Here is an 18,936-nt window from a genome sequence, read left to right on the forward strand (position 1 = left end):
CTTTTTATTTTAGTGGGTTTTAAAAAAAATTTGTGGGTACATAGATGTCTATATTTGTGGGGTTCATGGGATTTTTGGTACAGGCATGTAATGTGAAATATATCATGAAGAATGAGGTATTCATCCCCTCAAGCATTTATCCTTTGATTTACAAACATTCCAATTACATTATTTAAGTTATTTTAAAATATACAATTAAGTTATTATTGACTCTAGTCAACCTATTGTGCTATCAAATAGTAGGTCTTATTCATTCTGTTTTTTTGTAACCATTAACCATCCCCACCTCCCACTCAACTCCCCACTACTCTTCCCAGCCTCTGGTAACCATCCTTCTGCTATGTCCATGAGTTCAACTGATTTGATGTTCAGATCCCACAAATAAGTGAGAACATGTGATATTTGTTTTTCTGTGCCTGCCTTATTTCGGCTAACATAATGATCTCCAATTCTATCCATGTTGTTGCAAATGACTGGGTCTCTTTTTTTATGGCTGAGGAGTACTCCATTGTGTATGTATGTACCACATTTTCATTATCCATTCATCTGTTAATGGACACTAAGGTTGCCTCCAAATGTTAGCTATTGTAAACAGTGCTGCAACAGGAGTGCAGATATCTCTGATATTCTGATGTCCTTTATTTTGGATATATACGCAGCAGTGAGATTGCTGGATCATATGGTAGCTCTGTGTTTCGTTTTTTGGGGGACCTCCAAACCGTTCTCCATGGTGGTTGTACATTCCCACAAATGGTGTACAAGGGTTCCCTTTTCTTCACATCCTCACCAGCATTTGTTACTGCCTGACTCTTGGATAAAAGCCATTTTAACTGGGACAAGATGATATCTCTTTCAGTTTTACATTTCTCTGATGATAGTGATGTTGAGAACCTTTTCGCCATTTGTGTGTCTTCTTTTGAGAAATGTCTATTCAGATCTTTTGCCCATTTTTTATCAGATTATTGGGTTTTTTCCTGTGGAGTTGTTTGAACTTCTTACATTCTGGTTATGAATCCCTTGTCAGGGGGTAGTTTGCAAATGTTTTCTCCCATTCTGTGGGTTGTCTCTTCACTTTGTTGATTACTTCCTTTGCTGTGCAGAAGGTTTTTAACTTGATGTGATCCCATTTGTCCATTTTTGCTTTGGTTGCTTGTGTCTGTGGGCTATTGCTCAAGAAATCTTTGCCCAGACTAATGTCCTGGAGATTTTCCCCAGTGCTTTCTTGTATTAGATTCAGTTTGAAGTGTTTAGTGCATTTTGATTTGATTTTTGTGTATGACAAGAGATAGGGGTCTAGTTTCATGATTTTGCATGTGATTATTCAGTTTCCCAGCACCATTTATTAAAGAGACTATCTTTTCCCAGTGTATTTTCTTGGCACCTTTGTCAAAAATGAGTTCTCTGTAGGTGTTTGGATTTGGTTTTGGGTTCTCTATTCTGTTCTATTGGTACATGTGTCTGTTTTTATGACAGTACTATGCTGTTTTGGTTATGATAGCTCTCTAGCATAATTTTAAGTTAGATAATGGGAATCCACCAGTTTTGTTCTTTTTGCTTGGAATAGCTTTGGCTATTCTGGGTCTTTTTTTTTTTTTTTTGAGACGGAGTCTCACTCTGTCGCCCAGGCTGGAGTGCAGTGGCCGGATCTCAGCTCACTGCAAACTCCGCCTCCTGGGTTTACGCCATTCTCCTGCCTGGGAGGAGTAGCTGGGACTACAGGCGCCCGCCACCTCACCTGGCTAGTTTTTTGTATTTTTTAGTAGAGACGGGGTTTCACCGTGTTAGCCAGGATGGTCTCGATCTCCTGACCTCGTGATCCGCCCGTCTCGGCCTCCCAAAGTGCTGGGATTACAGGCTTGAGCCACCGCGCCCGGCCTATTCTGGGTCTTTTGTGGTTCCATATAAATTTTAGTATTTTTTCTATTCCTGTGAAGAATGTCATTGGTATTTTGATTGGGATTGCATTGAATCTGTAGATCGCTTTGGGTAGTGTGGACATTTTAACAGTATTGATTCATCCAGTCCATGAACATGGAATATTTTTCCATTTTTTGGTATCCTCTTCAATTTTCTTCATTCGTGTTTTATTGTTTCCATTATAGAGATCTTTTACTTCTTTGGTTGATTCCAAAGTATTTAATTTTATGTGTGGCTATTGTAAACAGGTTTACTTTTTAACTTCTTTTTCACGTTGTTCACTGTTGGCATATAGAAATGCTAGTGATGTTTGTACATTGATTTTGTATTCTGGAACTTTACTGAATTTATCAGTTCTAGTTTTCTTGTGGAATGTTTAGGTTTTTCCAAATATAAGATTATATCACCAACAAACAGGTATAATTTGACTTCTTCCTTCCCAATTTGTATGCCCTTTATGTCTTTCTCTTGTCTGATTGCTCTAGGTAGGACTTCCAGTACTATGTTGAATAACAGTGGTGACAGTGGGCATCGTTGTTGTGTTGCAGGTCTTAGAGGAAAGACTTTCAGTTTTTCCCCATTCAGTATGATACTAGCTGTGGGTCTGTCATATGTGGCTTTTATTATGTTGAGGTATGTTCCTTCCATATCCAGTTTTTTGAAGGTTTTTATCATGAAGGGATGTTGAATTTTTTAATCAGATGTTTTTTCTGCATCAATTGAAATGATCATGTGGTTATTCTTTTTTTTTTTTTTTTTTGATATGATATATCATGTTAATTGATTGTGTGTTTTGAACCATCCTTGCATCCCAGAGATAAATTCCACTTGGTCATGATGAACGATCTTTCTAATACATTGTTGAATTCAGTTTGCTGGTATTTTGTTGAGGATTTTTGCATCAATATTCATCAGAGATATTGGCCTGTAGTTTTCTTTTTTTGATGTGTCTTTGTCTGGTTTTGGTATCAGGGTAATACTGGCCTTGAATGAATTTGGAAGTATTCCCTCCTCTATTTTTTAGAATATTTTGAGAAGGAGTGGTATTATTTTCTTTTTTAAATGTTTAGTAGAATTCAGCAGTAAAGCCATTGTGTCCTGGCATTTTCTTTACTAGAAGACTTTTTATTACAGCTTTGATCTCATTATTTGTTATTGGTCTGTTCTGGTTTTGGATTTCCTCTTGTTTCAGTCTTGGTAGGTTGTGTGTGTCTAGGAATTTGTCCATTTCTTCTACATTTTCCAGTTTATCAGCATATATAGTTGTTGCTTACAGTAACCACTAACAAGCCTTTGGAATTCTGCAAATAAGTCGTAATGTTTCCTTTTTTGATTTCTGATTTTTTCGGATCTTCTCTTTTTATCTTAGTCTGGCTAAAGGTTTGTCAATTTTATTTTTTTAAGTCAACTTTTTGTTTCCCTAATAGATTTTTAACAAAACTTTAATTTAAAAAAATTATACATTCATATTATTTGGTATGACATGAAGTCTTCTATGGTAGAAGTCATGTAACATAGTTTCACTAGCAAATACTAGAGTTTTATATTTGGCGGCTTTTGGCTACAGATACTTTTGACTACCTGAATAAATAGAGGTGTTTTGCTAACAATTTAATTTAGAGCATGGTAATTTGGGGTTGTTTAAAACAGCAATGTCAGAGCTCTGGGTGAGCTTCTCTGTGAAACTCTTGGCTTTGTTATAATAAAGAGATGACTGCTGCATCAAAGTGGAAAAGGGACTCTTCTGTACATTTTTTCTTTGTTTTTTTTTTTTTTTTAAAAGGAGAAAACATCTCTTCCAGAGTCCCCACAAAATTCCTTCCTAAAGTTCCATTGGTTACAAGACTACTCTAAACTAATTCACCAGCAAAGCAGTTGAAAGACCTAGATTTTCGTATCTTCTTAGCCTTATTGGCTGTACAAGTTGAGTGAATCCTGTTAACTTCAACCCTCACTTTTCTTTTTTTTTTTTTTTCTTTTTTTTGTAAATGTGTAGGGTTACATTAATGATCTTCACAGTCTTTCCCCACTCCGAATTCAGGATACTCTAAAAATTCTAAATGACTTTAGTGACCTCCTGCTTTTGCCCAGAAGCTTTCATTTGTGTTTCTAGAATTTTATGACCAAAATAATAAATGCCTTTCCTAAGATTTACTAGAACTTAATGCCATGTAGTGGAACCCAAATAAATTAATCTGAAATATGAATGATACCACATTTGAGAGGAAAACTTTGATTCTTCTTTATAAGAAAATTATTTTCTATAAATACAATTTTTTTTTATTAAGAGTGTTAAAATTGGTGTTAATTGTAGAACTTTACTTTTGAGACAGACATAGGCATAAGCCATTTTATACTACTCAATTTAACTTGTACAACAATTTTGTAAAATTGACAGGTTAACGTTTCTACTAAAATTTACAAAAATTAACCTTCTGCAGAATCAGTATAGCAGGATGGGGATTTGAACCCATGTCCAACTTAATAGTAACTGGAGAAGTAAAGCATATTGTTGAGAGAGAAATACACATAAATTGTATCTCAATAAAAGTGTTTAAAAAATAGGCTGAGGCACTAGCTGAGACCTTTCAGACCAAAGTTACTTCATTTCAGTATGAAATTTAGGACATAATTTATCATATTTTTGCCATACCATAAAACTATCAATATCTGTGTAAGTATAAATAATCATCAGCATATTTCTGAGTATGCAAGTATTGATACTTGAGCTTTATAGAAAATGCCAGTATTTACCTTCCACCAATTCGTATAAACATATGCACTAAAATTGTTTTAAACACTGAACCTAGAGGAAATGTAGTCTGTGAAGTTAATAATATATTTAATAACAGATAATAAATTTAAAATTTTTTGCTTGTCCATTGAAGTAGAATTTTTGTTAACTTGATGAAAAGATCCCATTTATTACCAATGAACAGGATTAATAATAACCCAAATGCCCTCTAAGAGGGAACTAGTTCTGCTAGTTAAATAAATTATGCTATGAAATACAGTTATAAAGAATGAGGAAAGTCTCTATAGACTAATATGGACTGACTCCTAAAATACATTGGGAATGAAAAAAGAAAATCAGAACTCATGTGTAACATGCTTACTAAAAATAAATACCTGAGTGGAATACAAATTTCTGTATTTTGTACCTCCAAAAACTGGTTCCAGTGGATAATAACTTCTTTGTTTCAGGACCACCATAGTAATCATTTAGTCATAGTGACATAGGACATATACTTGGTTATGGATCTTGGGAGAAACCTCAACATTGATGGAGAAAATTTACAAATTTGAAACTGGAATCTAGAGGCACTGTCTACACAGAGCTGGAGGGAGGTGTCATTTCTCTCCTGGGAGAAAGCTGAGTTGGTTCTCTCTTATGCCTGCCCCCACCTTCATTCCATGTTCCATACAAGCCAGCTGAAAGCTGGGTAGATACACCTGAGATGGGGATGGAGGGTTGTGAGCTCCAACACTAGTTACTGTGAATAGCTATAAGAAAAGACCATGTACATACCTATGGTTTTAGGACAGAGGGTGCTTTTTTTTTCCTCTTGTGTAAATGTCTGGTGGTGGAATGGTTGAATATGCATGCTTAATTTTTTAAGAAACCGACCAACTGTTTACCAAACTGTTTGTATTATTTTACGTTCTCACCAGCAGGATATGAGAATCCTAAATTTTCCACATTCTCACAAATATTTGGTATAATCAGTCTTTTAAAATCTTAAACATTTTAGTAATAGTAATATCTCAATTTGGTCTAAATTTGTATTTCTATAATGATGAATGATGTTGAGCATCTTTTCATGATCTTGTCAGTCCATATATCTTTAGTGAAATGTCTTTTCAAATGTTCTTGCAAGTTTTTAATTGGATTGTTTTCTTACTCTTGAGTTTTCAGAGTTCTTTTATATGTTCTGGAAACAAGTCCTCGATCTTTGGCTGTGTTTTCATTCTCTTAAGAGTGTTTTTGAAAAGCTCAAGTTTTATTTTGATGACATCCACATTTATCAATTTATTATATTATGGATCTTGGTTTTGCTGTTGTATCTTTTAAAAAAAGAAAAAACCTGTCCTATTGTCATTTTGTTTTGCTCATATTTTCCAGAAGTTTTATAGTTTTAAGTTTCAGATTTGTCAACAAATACACTGAAAAGGATTTTCTTTCAAAAAGGAAAGAGGCTTTATGCCAGCTAACAGTTTGTACACCAGGAAAATGCAGCCTTCTGTACAAAACAAAGGTGTGTTCTAAGAGAACCAAGAGAAAGTTTGTCTTTGATGGCAAAAGTTCTTGCCCAGGTTCCCACTCTGATCTGCTTGTGCAAATGAGGGATACAAACTCAGTTAGTTCTGATTGTTTGAAACTTGTTGAGTTCTGATGGTTCAGCACAGATCACAGTTTGTTGATTGATCTATTGATTGATTCAGGTATCATACACAGTCTATTGATTGATTCAGGTATCATACACAGAAACAGACAACTGTGAAAGTCCCAAAGTTTAGTGAGTATGACGTTTTCCCCTGAACACTCAGTATGTGTGTAACCTCTAATTACCAAATGGTTGCTTGACTTTGTTTGAAATTTAGTTCCACTTAGCCACTCAGGATTCATCTTGAAGGATTGGCTCTTTCAGAGTTTGCACATTTAAATGTGCTGTCTATTTTGACTTAATATTTGTGTATGATGCAAAGTATATGACAAAGTTTATTAATTTCTCTCACCATTATTTTGTAATTTCATTATAAATGTCTTGTCAGATTTATATGTATTTTATAATTTTTTATCCTAATGTAAATGGCATTTTATTTAATTTTAAAATAGCCTAATTATTCTCCATTACTGAAACAAGTTTCTCCTGAGTACTCTACTCCATGCTGCAGGAATTACTAGTGTTCCCTAACTGGCTAGGTAGAACAGAACACTCTGTTCTCTGCGATCCGTCGTTCTCATTGGAGGTGGTATCACTCCTAATTAAGAGAAAATAGATTATTTGTGGGTATGTATGTATATGAAAAATCTTACATATTCCAATGATTTGTGGCCCTCTACAAGGCCAAAGTGCATAACTTAGAAATACAGTGGTATTGAAATTTCATGGGAAACGATTAGGAAAGACTGTCAGAAAAGTGTAGTAAGGAAAAAAGGTTAAAAAACACTGCTGTTTCTTTCACCAGCTTCAGGTAGTATTCTTACACTCCTTTCCCACTCAGTGCTCGGTTGAGTACTCAAAGGGAGATTCTGCAGATCTTAGGGAGTCTCTCCATGTACTACTTTCTCCTCTGTTGCTCTGTCCTGAGAATTCCAGCCCCTTTGTTCACTCCAGACTGTCTCCTAAACTCACAGGGAATTAAAAACAGCAACAACAACAACAAAACTTTGTATGCAGCATTAAGAATTTTATTGATTGAAGCAACTGACATTCCACTGAATGTTTTCAGATTTAGACATTACATATTTTGTGGAATGGTAATTTTCTTTTGTATTCCAGCAGTATTTTTGAAATAGAAACTGTAAACATTAGCCTACCAAACAATTGGATTGCATTTGATGATTAAAATTGTCCACTCGTAGATGGCATCACCTCTACTTTTTATTATTAATATTAGTTTTAATTGACAAATGATAATTGTGTATATTTGTAGAGTACAATGTAATATTTTGGTGTATTATACAATGTGGGATGATTAAATCAAGCTAATATATCCATCACCTCACTTATTGTTTGTGATTTTTTTTTCCTTCACCTTTTTATTCCATCCAGGCCTGCCCACAATGAGGGCAGATCTTCCCCACTGAGTCCACTGACTCACATGCCAGTCTTCTCCAGAAACATCCTCATGGATTTCTACAGAAATAATGCCATACCAGCTATCTAAGTATCCTTTAATTCAGTCAAATGGACACCTAAAATTTATCATGGCAGGTCCTTTATCTCTTTTAATCAGGTTGTTTTCTTGCTTTTGAGTTGAGTTTATTATATACTTTGAATATAAATTCTTTCTCAAATATATGGTTCGCTAATATATATATGTGATTTTTTTCTGTGCAAAAGTTTTTTCATTTAATGCAGTCCGATTTGCCTGTTTTTGTTTTTGTTGCTTGTGCTTTCAAGTCATATCCAAAAAAATGTTGCCCAGACCATTGTTGTGGTGCTTCCCCCCCTTGTTTGTAGTTTTGTAATTTCAGGTCTTATATTTAAGTCTTTAATGTATTTTTAGCTGATTTTTGTATATGGTATGAGATAAGGATGCAGTTTCATTCTTCTGCATGTGGATATCCAGTTTTCCTAACATCTTTTATTGAAGAGGCTATTCTTTCTACATTGTGTGTTCTTGGCACCTTTGTCAAAGATCAAGTGACCATAAATGAGTGGATTTATTTCTGGGCTTTCTATCCTGTTCCACTGGTCACTCTGTCTGTTTTTATGCCAATACTGTGCTGTCTTTATTATAGTAGCTTTATAATATATTTTGAAATCAGTGGTGTGATGCCTCCAGCTTTGTTCTTTTTGCTGGTTATTGTTTTTCACCATTCGTGGTCTTTTATTGTTTCATATGAATTTAAGGGTTATTTTTTCTATTTTCTGTGAAAAATTACATTGGAATTTTGAGAAGGATTGCACAGAATTTGTGTATTGCTTTGGGTAATATGGACATTTTAACAATACTAATTTTTTAGTTCATGAACACAGTATATCTTCTCATTTATTTGTGTTTTCTTCAATTTTTTTTTCATTAATGTTTTATAGTTTTTAGTATACAGACCTTTTACCTGTTTGGTTAGATTTTCACCTAAATATTTTACTTTTTATTGTTGTTGCTATTATAAATAGGATTGTTTTCTTAATTTCCTTTTTAGATAGTTAGTTGTTAGTATATACAAAGGCTACTGATTTTTTTTGATGTTGACTTTGTATCTTGTGACTTAATTCATTTGTCAGTTTCAGTAGTTTTTTGGTGTGTCTTTAGGGATTTCTCTGTGTAAGATCATGTCTGTAAATACAATTTTATTTCCTTCTTTCTTATTAGGATGCCTTTTACTTCTTTCTCTTGCCTAATTGTTCTGGCTAGGACTTGCAGCACTATAGTGGATAGGAGTGGTGAGGGTGGGCAGCATTCTTGTCCCTCATCTTAGAAGAAAGCTTTCAACTTTGTACTGTCAAGTGTGATGTTAGCTGTGGGCCTGCCATTTTTGGCCTTTACAGGACCTGTTATTGATGTGTAATTTTAGTGTTTTACTATGCTATAAAAAGCAAGTAAGCCTTACAAGTATCTGATTACTGCTAAATTTGTAGAATGGAATACGTTCAATACTTAGAATAGGATGCTGTCTGTTTTTATATATTATTATAGAGCAATGTCTAGATTACAACATGAATTAATAACCAGATTCTAAAATACCTGCAGGGAATTTGTCCTGGGGCAAGAACTGTGCCTTCCATATTGTAGATAGTCAGCACTGGAAAGGGATCTTAAAGATTAAGTAGTTAAATCAACTCTGTTACAGATGAGGCAAAACTAAGGCCCTTGGAATTAATTGATTTGGTCGCTTCCATTTGGTCACTTTCCAAGATCTCAAAGATACTTAAGAACCCAGTTTTCTTTATGTCAATTTTAGTTTTTTGTCCATATTGTCTCCCCTGGCGTGTCACCTCTCAATTCTATCTAGTGGCTTAGCATTAGTGCTTTCTTACCTTTTCTCTTCTAGCTATAAGCATATAAGCTCTTTAGTAAATACTTGCTTGTTTAATTTGATAAAACTTGGTATGTTGGTTTATTCACTTGACTAGTAATATGTGCCAGTTACTATGCTGGGTCCTATGAAGGCAAGTCCAATCATGCATAATTTCTTCTCCCTGCTTTTTAATGTTATTTCCTTATATCAGATTGCTTTTTAATGTTATTTCCTTATATCAGATTATCAGTTGTTACCTGCATTCTCTTCCTCTTCCTTTGCCTCATCTTAAGCTTATGTTTGTTCTTCAGGCTGCAGTTTATGGTAGGCAGACTTTTAAGATGGTCCCCTGTATGATTTCTGGTATTGTAAGCATGATAGGGTATTAGTTTGTTCTCCCGCTGCTATGAAGAAATACCCAAGACTGGGTAATTTATTTAAAAAGAGGCTTAATTGACTCACAGTTCTGCTTGGCTGCAGGGGCCTCGGGAAACTTACAGTCATGGCAATCATGGCAGAAGGCACCTCTTCACAGGGTGGCAGGAGAGAGAATGATTGCCAGCAGGACAAATGCCACATACTTACAAAACCATCAGATCTCCTGAGACTCACTTATTATTATGAGAATAGCATGGGGGAAACTGCCCCCCATGATTCAGTTACCTCCACGTAGTCCCATCCTTGACATGTAGGGATTATTACAATTTAAGATGAGATTTGGCCGGGGACACAGAGCCAAAGCATATCAGGTCTCATTCCTGATTAGTTTATGTCATCTGGCAGAGCATAAAGCTGACTCTAGGTAAGTGAGATTATCTAGATGAGTCTGCCCTAATCACAGGAACTCTAAATCTGGATCTAGAGTTAAGAACAAAGGGAGTAGAAGATTAGAAATATGAGAGGGATTTGATGTGAAGGATATTCTCTGTTACTGACTTTGAAGATGGAGGGAGCCATATGGTAAGAACTCAGACATTCTCTGCTACTGGAGGGTGACCTCTGGCTGACAACCGGGAAAGGAAAATGGAGGTCTTACAAGGACAAAGAACTGACTATTGCCTGAATGAACCAAAAAACAGATTTTTTTTTTTCCTTTTAGTCAGACCTCCAGGTGAGAACATAGCCCATCAATAACTTGATTTCAACTTTGTGTAACCCTCAGCAGAGAACCCAGTCACACCATGCCTGAATTACTGCCCTTAAAACTGTGAACTAAAAGATTATTTGTTTTAAGCTGTTGGACTTTTAGTAATTTGTTATACAGCAATAGAAAATTAATATCATACATAAGTATATTTTTCTGGAACTCCTTTCCTGGCCTCCCAGCTGGTATTACATCAGCCTAATAGGTGTCCATAGCAGTCTGAACTTCTCCCTTGTAACAGTCATCATATTAATTAACTTGTTTCACGTTCAATGGCTGTAACTCTGGAGATAGGAATCTTGTTTGACTTATTCCCTGTTTTTATACTCAGAGTATGATAAATAGTAGCTATTTAATAAGTGTTAGAAGCGAATGAATATAAAGAAGACATAGCTCCTGACTTTAGCAAGTTTATAATCTAAAGATATTTGATTATATTATGTATGGGTATTGAGAGGGGTAGGGCGGAGAGGGTGTGTATGTGTGTGTGTGTGTGTGTGTTTATAGTTTGGTTTTGGTGATGGGAGTAGTCCGCTGTCCAGGTTGCCCCTCTGAAGTCAATGCTCTGATAGACCATAAACAGAAAACTGCAAATGATAACAAACTTATTATTTAATAAGAGAATACTGCCATTCTCCATATTTCAGGTACACATGTGTTTTGTTTCACCCTTTCTGTTTCAAGTTTATTGAAAGAAGCCTGTTTAGCTTAATTGTACTTGGGCAGCTGACACTTGACTAGCTCAAAAAATGATAAACTCATCATTTAGAACACATGTGTCTCTGTATATGAGAAATAAGTTACAAATACTGTAGGTCAAAGTTTTGTCATTGGTTTGGAAGATAAATATGTACAGTGAGGGTATGGGGTTTTATTTACGCAGAAACTAGATTACTTCCCCGCCGCCCCACCCCAAGATTGCATTGCACAGATCTCTGGTAATAAAATTTCTACTTTTATTCCTGATTCCATGTGGAACCAAATTGGTGCTTAGGGAAGGGACATGGGTATATAAAGGATAAGTAGTTTTTTCAGTTTTAGGTGACTTTTTTTCATTTTGAACATTAGTTCAGGAGAACAAAACTTCCTAAACCAACAAGAGAAACTACTGTTCTTAGGCTGGAAATATTTCAGAGCCTTTCTTCTGTCAATTCTTTGATATATTTTACCTCTTATTTCGGATGTGTTTTAATTGATATGTTGGAAGAATGGGTACACTTTCATAACCAACTCTTTCCTCCTCCTTTTAACCTTTTTAAAATTAGGAAATATAGTAAACTTAAATTATGTAAAACAAATGTACAATTTAATGAATATGTAAATGTAACCATGACCCAGATCAGAAAACAACATCGTTAGCACCTCAGAAGTGCTCTTGTTGGTGACCACTTTATGATCAAAACTTTCCACCCCACCCCTCAGTGTAACCAGTAAATTTCTATAATAGTCTCTTTTGGTTTTCTTTATAATTTTGCCACCTACTTACTCTTCCCTAAGCAATACAATTTAGTTTTGCATATTTTGAATCAAATAGATCATACAGTATATATTCTTTGAGTCTGTGTTCTTTTGTGCACCGCTGTTTTAAAAATTTACCTGATTCCACCGAATGCATCCAGCACAGTTTATCTATTCTGCTATTGATGTATAATTGAGTTGTTTCACATTTTGTTTCTATTTTGAACGATGCAACTATTTGTAAATACGTCTTCTGATACACATAAGCATGCATTTCTATAATATAAATGCTTGGCTATACATATATTCAGCTTTACTCGATAATGTGATATTATTAAACAACTTAAACTTCCATGACCACTGTGTGAGAATTCTTATTGGTCCACATTCTTGGTTTTTGATGTAGGTAATGTACGATGTGGTAAAGTGTTTATTTGGACATGGTCCAGTTTCTTAGCATATAGCTTCTAAAAAACCCTTGGAATGTCTGGGGTGATAAGTGTCTTTTTTATGGTTATGAGGCCCCTCAGCTTCAAGATGAGGGTTTGTCACCTGAAAGACCAACGCATGATTAGAGGGCTTTAACTTTTCAAACCCCCCATCCTCCAATCTCTGGAGAAAGAAGAGGGGCTGCATGTTGAGTTGGCTACCAGTAGCCATTTGTTTAATCAATCATGCTTATGTAATGAATCCTCTATAAAAGCCCAAAAGGATGGGGTTCAGGGATTTTCCAGTAGCTGAACATGTGGCAGTTCTGGAGGGTGGTGTACCCAGAGAGGGAATGGAAGTTGCACATCCTTCCATGGAAGATGCGTGTCTTATACGTCTCTTTTATCTGGCTGTTCGTCTGTACCCTTTTTTGTGTTATTAATAAATCAGTAAATATAAATAAAGTATTCCCAGAGTTATTCCGGGTCCTCTAGCAAACTAATCAAAGCTGAGAAGAAGATAGTGGGCACCTCAGTTTATAGCCAGTTGGTGAGAAGTATAGGTGAAAACCTACTAATAGGGACTGGCATTTGAAGTAAGGGGCAGTCTTTTGGGACTGAGCACTCTCTTTGAGATCTGATGCTATCTTCAGGTAGATAGTGTCAGGATTGAATGGAATTAGAGTACACCCAGCTGGTGTCCTCTGGGGAATTGCTTTGTTGCATGAGGAAACAGCCTCCACATATCAAATACTGGTTTTGTATAGAGTGATGTGTGAGTTGAAGGGAAAAAACTGATTTTTCCTCCTACCTAGTTGTATGTTGTTATTTTAGCTTGCTTTTTTATGACAGTTTCAGGCACATTTTATATGTTAATTAGACATACATATAGCCAGTCTCTTTTATGAAGTACCTGTTAAATCTCCTGGGCCAGGCACGGTGGCTCACGCCTGTAATCCCAACACTTTGGGAGGCCAAGGTGTATGGGTCATTTGAGGTCAGGAGTTCAAGACCAGCCCGGTCAACATCGTGAAACTCCATCTCTACTAAAAATACAAAAATTAGCCAGACATGGTGGTGGGCACCTGTAGTCCCAGCTAGTCGGGAGGCTGAGGCAGGAGAATCGCTTGAACCCTGGAGGTAGAGGTTACAGTGAGCTGAGATTGTGCCACTGTACTTCAGCCTAGGTGACAGAGTGAGACTTTGTCTGAAAAATAAATACATACATACGTAAATAAATCTCCTGCCTATTTTTGAGTTGTCTCTTACCTAATTTGCAGCAAGTCTTTTTGTATTCTGGATATGAGCCCTTTTTGACCTGCATGTGTTGCAGATATCTTCTCCCATTCCAACTTGTCTTTTCAGAATTCTTTATGGTGTCATTAAATATGAGGTCTTAATTTTTTATGCCTTGTTTTTCAGTTTTTAAAAAATAGTTAATGCTTTTGATGTCTTGTTTCAGAAGTCTTTTCCTAACTTGAGTTGTAAAGATAATATTCCATATTTATATATGAGTGCTTTTAACATTTTGCTGTTTACATAATATAGTTGCAGTTAAATTTTGCATATAATGTGAGGTAGTGGTTTGGGTTTGGTTTTTGTTTTCATTCTTTTCCAAATAGGTACCACATTGTCCCAGCATAATTTAAATGCCCGTATTTTGTTGGGTGGTTTTCTTATTTTTGAGTTTTAAGAGGTCTTTATATATTCTGAATTCAAGTTCTCTGTCAGATCTGTGATTGGCAAATATTTTCTCCCAATGCATGCTTTGTCTTTTTATCCTCTTAACTGTGTCTTTCTCAGTACAAGTAAAGTCTCATTTTGATGAAGTTTAATTTATTAACTTCATGGATTTTGCTTTTGGTATTGCATCTAAGAGCTCTTTACGCAACCCACGGTTTTCTCCTAAGTGTAGTAATTTCAGATTTGGGGAATTATTTGCTTTAGGTGTTAGGTATAGATGGAGGTTAGTTTTTTGTCATGTGGTTATCCAGGACCATTTGTTGAAAATACTATACATTGACTTGCCTTTGTGTTTTAGTCAAAAATCAATCATATTTGTGTGGGCTTATTTCTAGACATAAATTTTAGCTTTTTAATATCTACAAGAAATCCCGTGAGGATTTTTATTGTGATTGCATTGAATCTATAGATCAAATTGAGGAAAACTGGCATTTTAGCAATAGTGAGTCTTCCAATTCATGTACATGGCATTCTCATCATTTACTTAGGTGTTCTTTGATTTTTTGAGAGGTGTTTCATAGTTTTCAGGATACAAATCTTGCAATTTTTTTTTTTCTTTTTTGACGTGGAGTCTTATTCTGTTACCCAGGCAGGAGTGCAGTCTTGGCTCACTGCAACCTCTGTCTCCCGGGTTCAAGCAATTCTCCTACCTCAGCCTCTCAAGTAGCTGGGATTACAGGTGCACACCACCACATGTAGCTAATTTTTGTATTTTCAGTAGAGGCAGGGTTTCGCCATGTTGGCCAGGCTGGTCTTGAATTCTTAACCTCAGGTGATCTGCCCATCTTGGCCTCCCATAGTACTGGGTTTACAGGAGTGAGCCTCTGCATCTGGCCCAAATCTTGCAAATTTTTATTAGATTTATACTTAAGCATTTATTTTCCTTCTCTTTTTATCTTTTGATGCTATTGTGATACCTTTTTTTAGTATAACTTTCACTTATTAATTGCTAGTAAGAAATGTAGTTGGTTTTGTATATTGACCTTGCATTCAACAACTTTTCTAAACTTAGTCTAGGAATTTTTTTTTTTTTTTTTTAGATTCCTTGGGATTTTCTTTATAAATAATATGCCATCTATGACTAAATGTACTTTTCTTTCTTTTTTCTCAATTGATAAGTTTTTTTGCTTTTCCTTATTTTACTGACAAGTACTTGAGTAGGAGCGGTGAGAGTAGACATTTTGGCCTCATTCCTATCTCAGAAAAAAAGCATTCACTCTCACCATTAAATTACCTGTCAGCTGTAGATTTTTGTAAATACGCTTTATTGGGTTAAGAAAATTCCCCTCTAAGTTTGCTGAGAGTTTTAAAAATTATAAGCTAGCTGTGTGTGGTGGTGTGCGCCTGTAATCCCAGCTACTCAGGATGCCGAGACAGGAGAATTGCTTGAACCTGGAAGGTGGAGGTTGCAGTGAGCCGAGATCGTGCCACTGCACTCTAGCCTGGGCAACAGAGGGAGACTCTGTCTCAAAAAAATTAAGTAAGTAATTAATTAATTAAAAAAGATCATGAGTAGATACTGGGTTTTGGTAAATGTGATGATTATATGACCTTTCTTTTTGTTAGTCTGCTAATATGTTGAATTTACACCATTTGGTTCTAGTTGAATGAGACTTGTGATCCCAGAATAAACCCCAGTTGGTCGTGATGTAGTACCCTTTTCATATATTGCTGAATGCAGTTTGCTGATATTTAGTTGAAGATATTTATGTCTGTGTTGATGGGGGATATTCATCTCTGTTTTGGTTTTTGTTTGTGTTTTTGTAGTATCTTTGTCTGGTTTTGGTATCAGGATAATGTTGGCTTCAACATCTTTTTATGTTTTGGGGATTGTATTGATAATCCCCTCTTAGTTTTGATACAGATTTTTTCCTTTGATCATTCTGACTAGAAGATTACTAATTATATTTATCTTTTCAAAGAATCAGCTTTTGAGTTCACTAATATTCTGTTTTTGTTTTGTTTTCATCTTTATCATTTTCATCCTGCTTTTTTTTGCTGGTTATTTTGCCCTTTTTTTTCTAGTTTAAGTGAAAGCTTAAATTATTAAGACCTTTTCTGATACAAACATTTAATACATAAATTGCTCTCTATTGCTTTAACTTTATCCCCAAAATTTTAATGTGTTGTATTCATTTTCATTCCATTCAAAATATTTTTCTAATGTTCTTGGAGCCTTCCTCTTTACATGGGTTATTTAGAATTCGTTTTCTACATTTATTCTACTTTACTACTGAAATATTCTTTGAATCCCAAATACTTGGCACTTTTCAAATTGTCAGGTTATCTTTCTGTTATTTATTTCCAATTTAATTTTGTTATGGCCAAAGAACGTACTTTGTATGATTTTGATTTATTTTAATGTGTTAAGGTTTGGTTTTGGCTCAGAATATGGTTTATCTTAATGTTTCAAGTGCTTTTGAAAATAAATGATATCGTTTGGATGTTTGTCCCCTCCACATCTCTTGTTGAAATGTGATCTTCAATCTTGGAGGTGGAGTCTAATGGGAAGTGTTTGGATCATGGGGGCAGATCCTTTATAAATGGGTTGGTGCCTTCCCAGCAGTAAATGTGAGTTCTAGCTCTCCTACTTCATCCAACAGCTGGATGTTTAAAGAGCTTGGCACCCGCTCTTCTCTCTCGATACCTCTCTTCACCTTGTGACACCCCTCTTCACCTTGTGACACCCCTGCTTTCCTTTCACCTTCTGCCACCATTATAAGCTTCCTGAGACCCTTACCAGAAGCAGATGCTGGTGCCATCCCTTTTTTTTTTTTTTTGAGACAGTTTTGATCTGTCACCCAGGCTGGAGTGCAGTGGCAGGATCTTGGCTCACTGCAACCTCCACCTCCCGGGTTCAAGCGATTCTGCTGTCTCAGCCTCCTGAGTAGCTGGGATTACAGGTGCCCACCACCATGCCTGGCTGATTTTTGTATTTTTAGTAGAGATGGTGTTTCACCATGTTGGCCAGGCTGGTCTCCAACTCCTGTCCTCAGGTGATCCGCCCACCTGGGCTTCCCACAGTGCTGGGATTACAGGCACAAGCCACTGTGCCTGGCCTGGTGCCATGCTTCTTATACAGCCAGTAGAACCATAAGCCAAATAAACCTCTTTTCTTTGTAGATAAACCACCCTCAGATATTCCTTTGTAGCAATGCAAAGCAGACTGATACAATGTTCATCATTTTGTTGCATGCTATAAATTGTACAATAATTTTACAAAGTAAATAAGATGTTTTAAGTGCTTTATGCAATGGTTGCACATAATAAAAATCTTCAGGTTTACTCTCCTTTTCTAAGACACTCTCCGCATTCTACATAGTTACTACAGGAACTGCCATGTTAATCTTCCCCTACTTTCAGTTAATATAGAAGTAAGCATTAAAGTTATGAGCAAATTTGGTGAGCACCAAATTAATCCAGTCAGATATTCTTCTGGGAGATTGAATTAAGAGACTTCTCCTTGGGGTGCTGAAGTTCTAAGAGTAAATGTCAGGTGTTGTGATGGCTTATTCCCTACCATGAAAAAAAGTGTTCTGTGAAGGCAGAAAAATCTGCTCATGTGCGAAGAAGAAACGGAGACAAAAGACAGAGTCCTGAGTATTTCAAGTGTTTTATTTCATTTGTTCTTATGACTTAGCCACATGCCTGCCTTTCCTCAATTTTGGTTGTTCAGTGTTCTATTCCAGTAGATGCTTCAGTGTCCTTCCTGTAAATCAATTTTGCCTAAACTGGTTTAAGTTAGATTTCTGTACCTAGTAATGCTATCTAATATATATATGTATTTAATAATAGTAATTATTGAGGATGATAATAGAAATGTGGACTATTTGTAATTTTTCCTTAAAGTTACATTGCTCTGATAAATGCTAATGATTTTTCATATCATAATCTGAAACTTTAAGGTTCCACAGAGGTTTTCAAAGTATACCTTGGAGGAAAAGGACCATAGCATACATCTTAGAACTGGTTTTAACAGTTATTTTACAGTTGTCTGTCAGAGGTAGTTCTAAAATGTGCTTCATTCTCATACCCAAAATCAATATGGAAGTCTTCTACAACCTATAACACATTAGCATATCATTGAATCATGGCAAGTGTTGTCCACTAACATAATTTGTTAAATCCTTTCTAGTGCTTATAAAGTACATAACTTTAAGCCAGGTATTATGTGGACATAGACAGTTTGTTTTCTCTAGATACTTTTTACCAAATTATGAAGCCATTGACATAAACCCAAAACTGAGTATTAACAAGAATGCCACCTTATATGATACAGATAATAATGTTGTAATAGGAGTATAGGATGGATAAATCTCAGTGGACTGACATGGTCCTGAAGACTTTGTGAAAGAAATAGAAACTAAACTGGGCCTTGAAGAGTGGAGGGAGTTCGGGTAGTGGAAAGACATTCTGGCCAGAGGGAATATGTGTACAGATGAAGATGTGCCATGTATTCTGTGTCTGTTATGGTTCCAGCTATTGGTTAGTAGTTTTTGAATATCAGGTTAAGGAGGCAGAATGGAGGTGATTGGTGTTGGTGACAACAGCCAGTA

The 18,936-nt window shown here is 35.8% G+C and overlaps 1 protein-coding gene across 8 annotated transcripts in view; it reads left to right on the top strand.

Annotated features, from left to right (window-relative positions):
* ANKRD28 (ankyrin repeat domain 28) overlaps window positions 1-18,936 on the top strand; it is a 198,453-nt gene that overhangs the window by 68,736 nt on the left and 110,781 nt on the right. The gene's annotated exons all lie outside the window — the stretch shown is intronic.

This window comes from Piliocolobus tephrosceles, chromosome 2 (genome assembly GCF_002776525.5).
Source record: "Piliocolobus tephrosceles isolate RC106 chromosome 2, ASM277652v3, whole genome shotgun sequence".
In the NCBI taxonomy this organism is placed as follows: Eukaryota; Metazoa; Chordata; class Mammalia; order Primates; family Cercopithecidae; genus Piliocolobus; species Piliocolobus tephrosceles.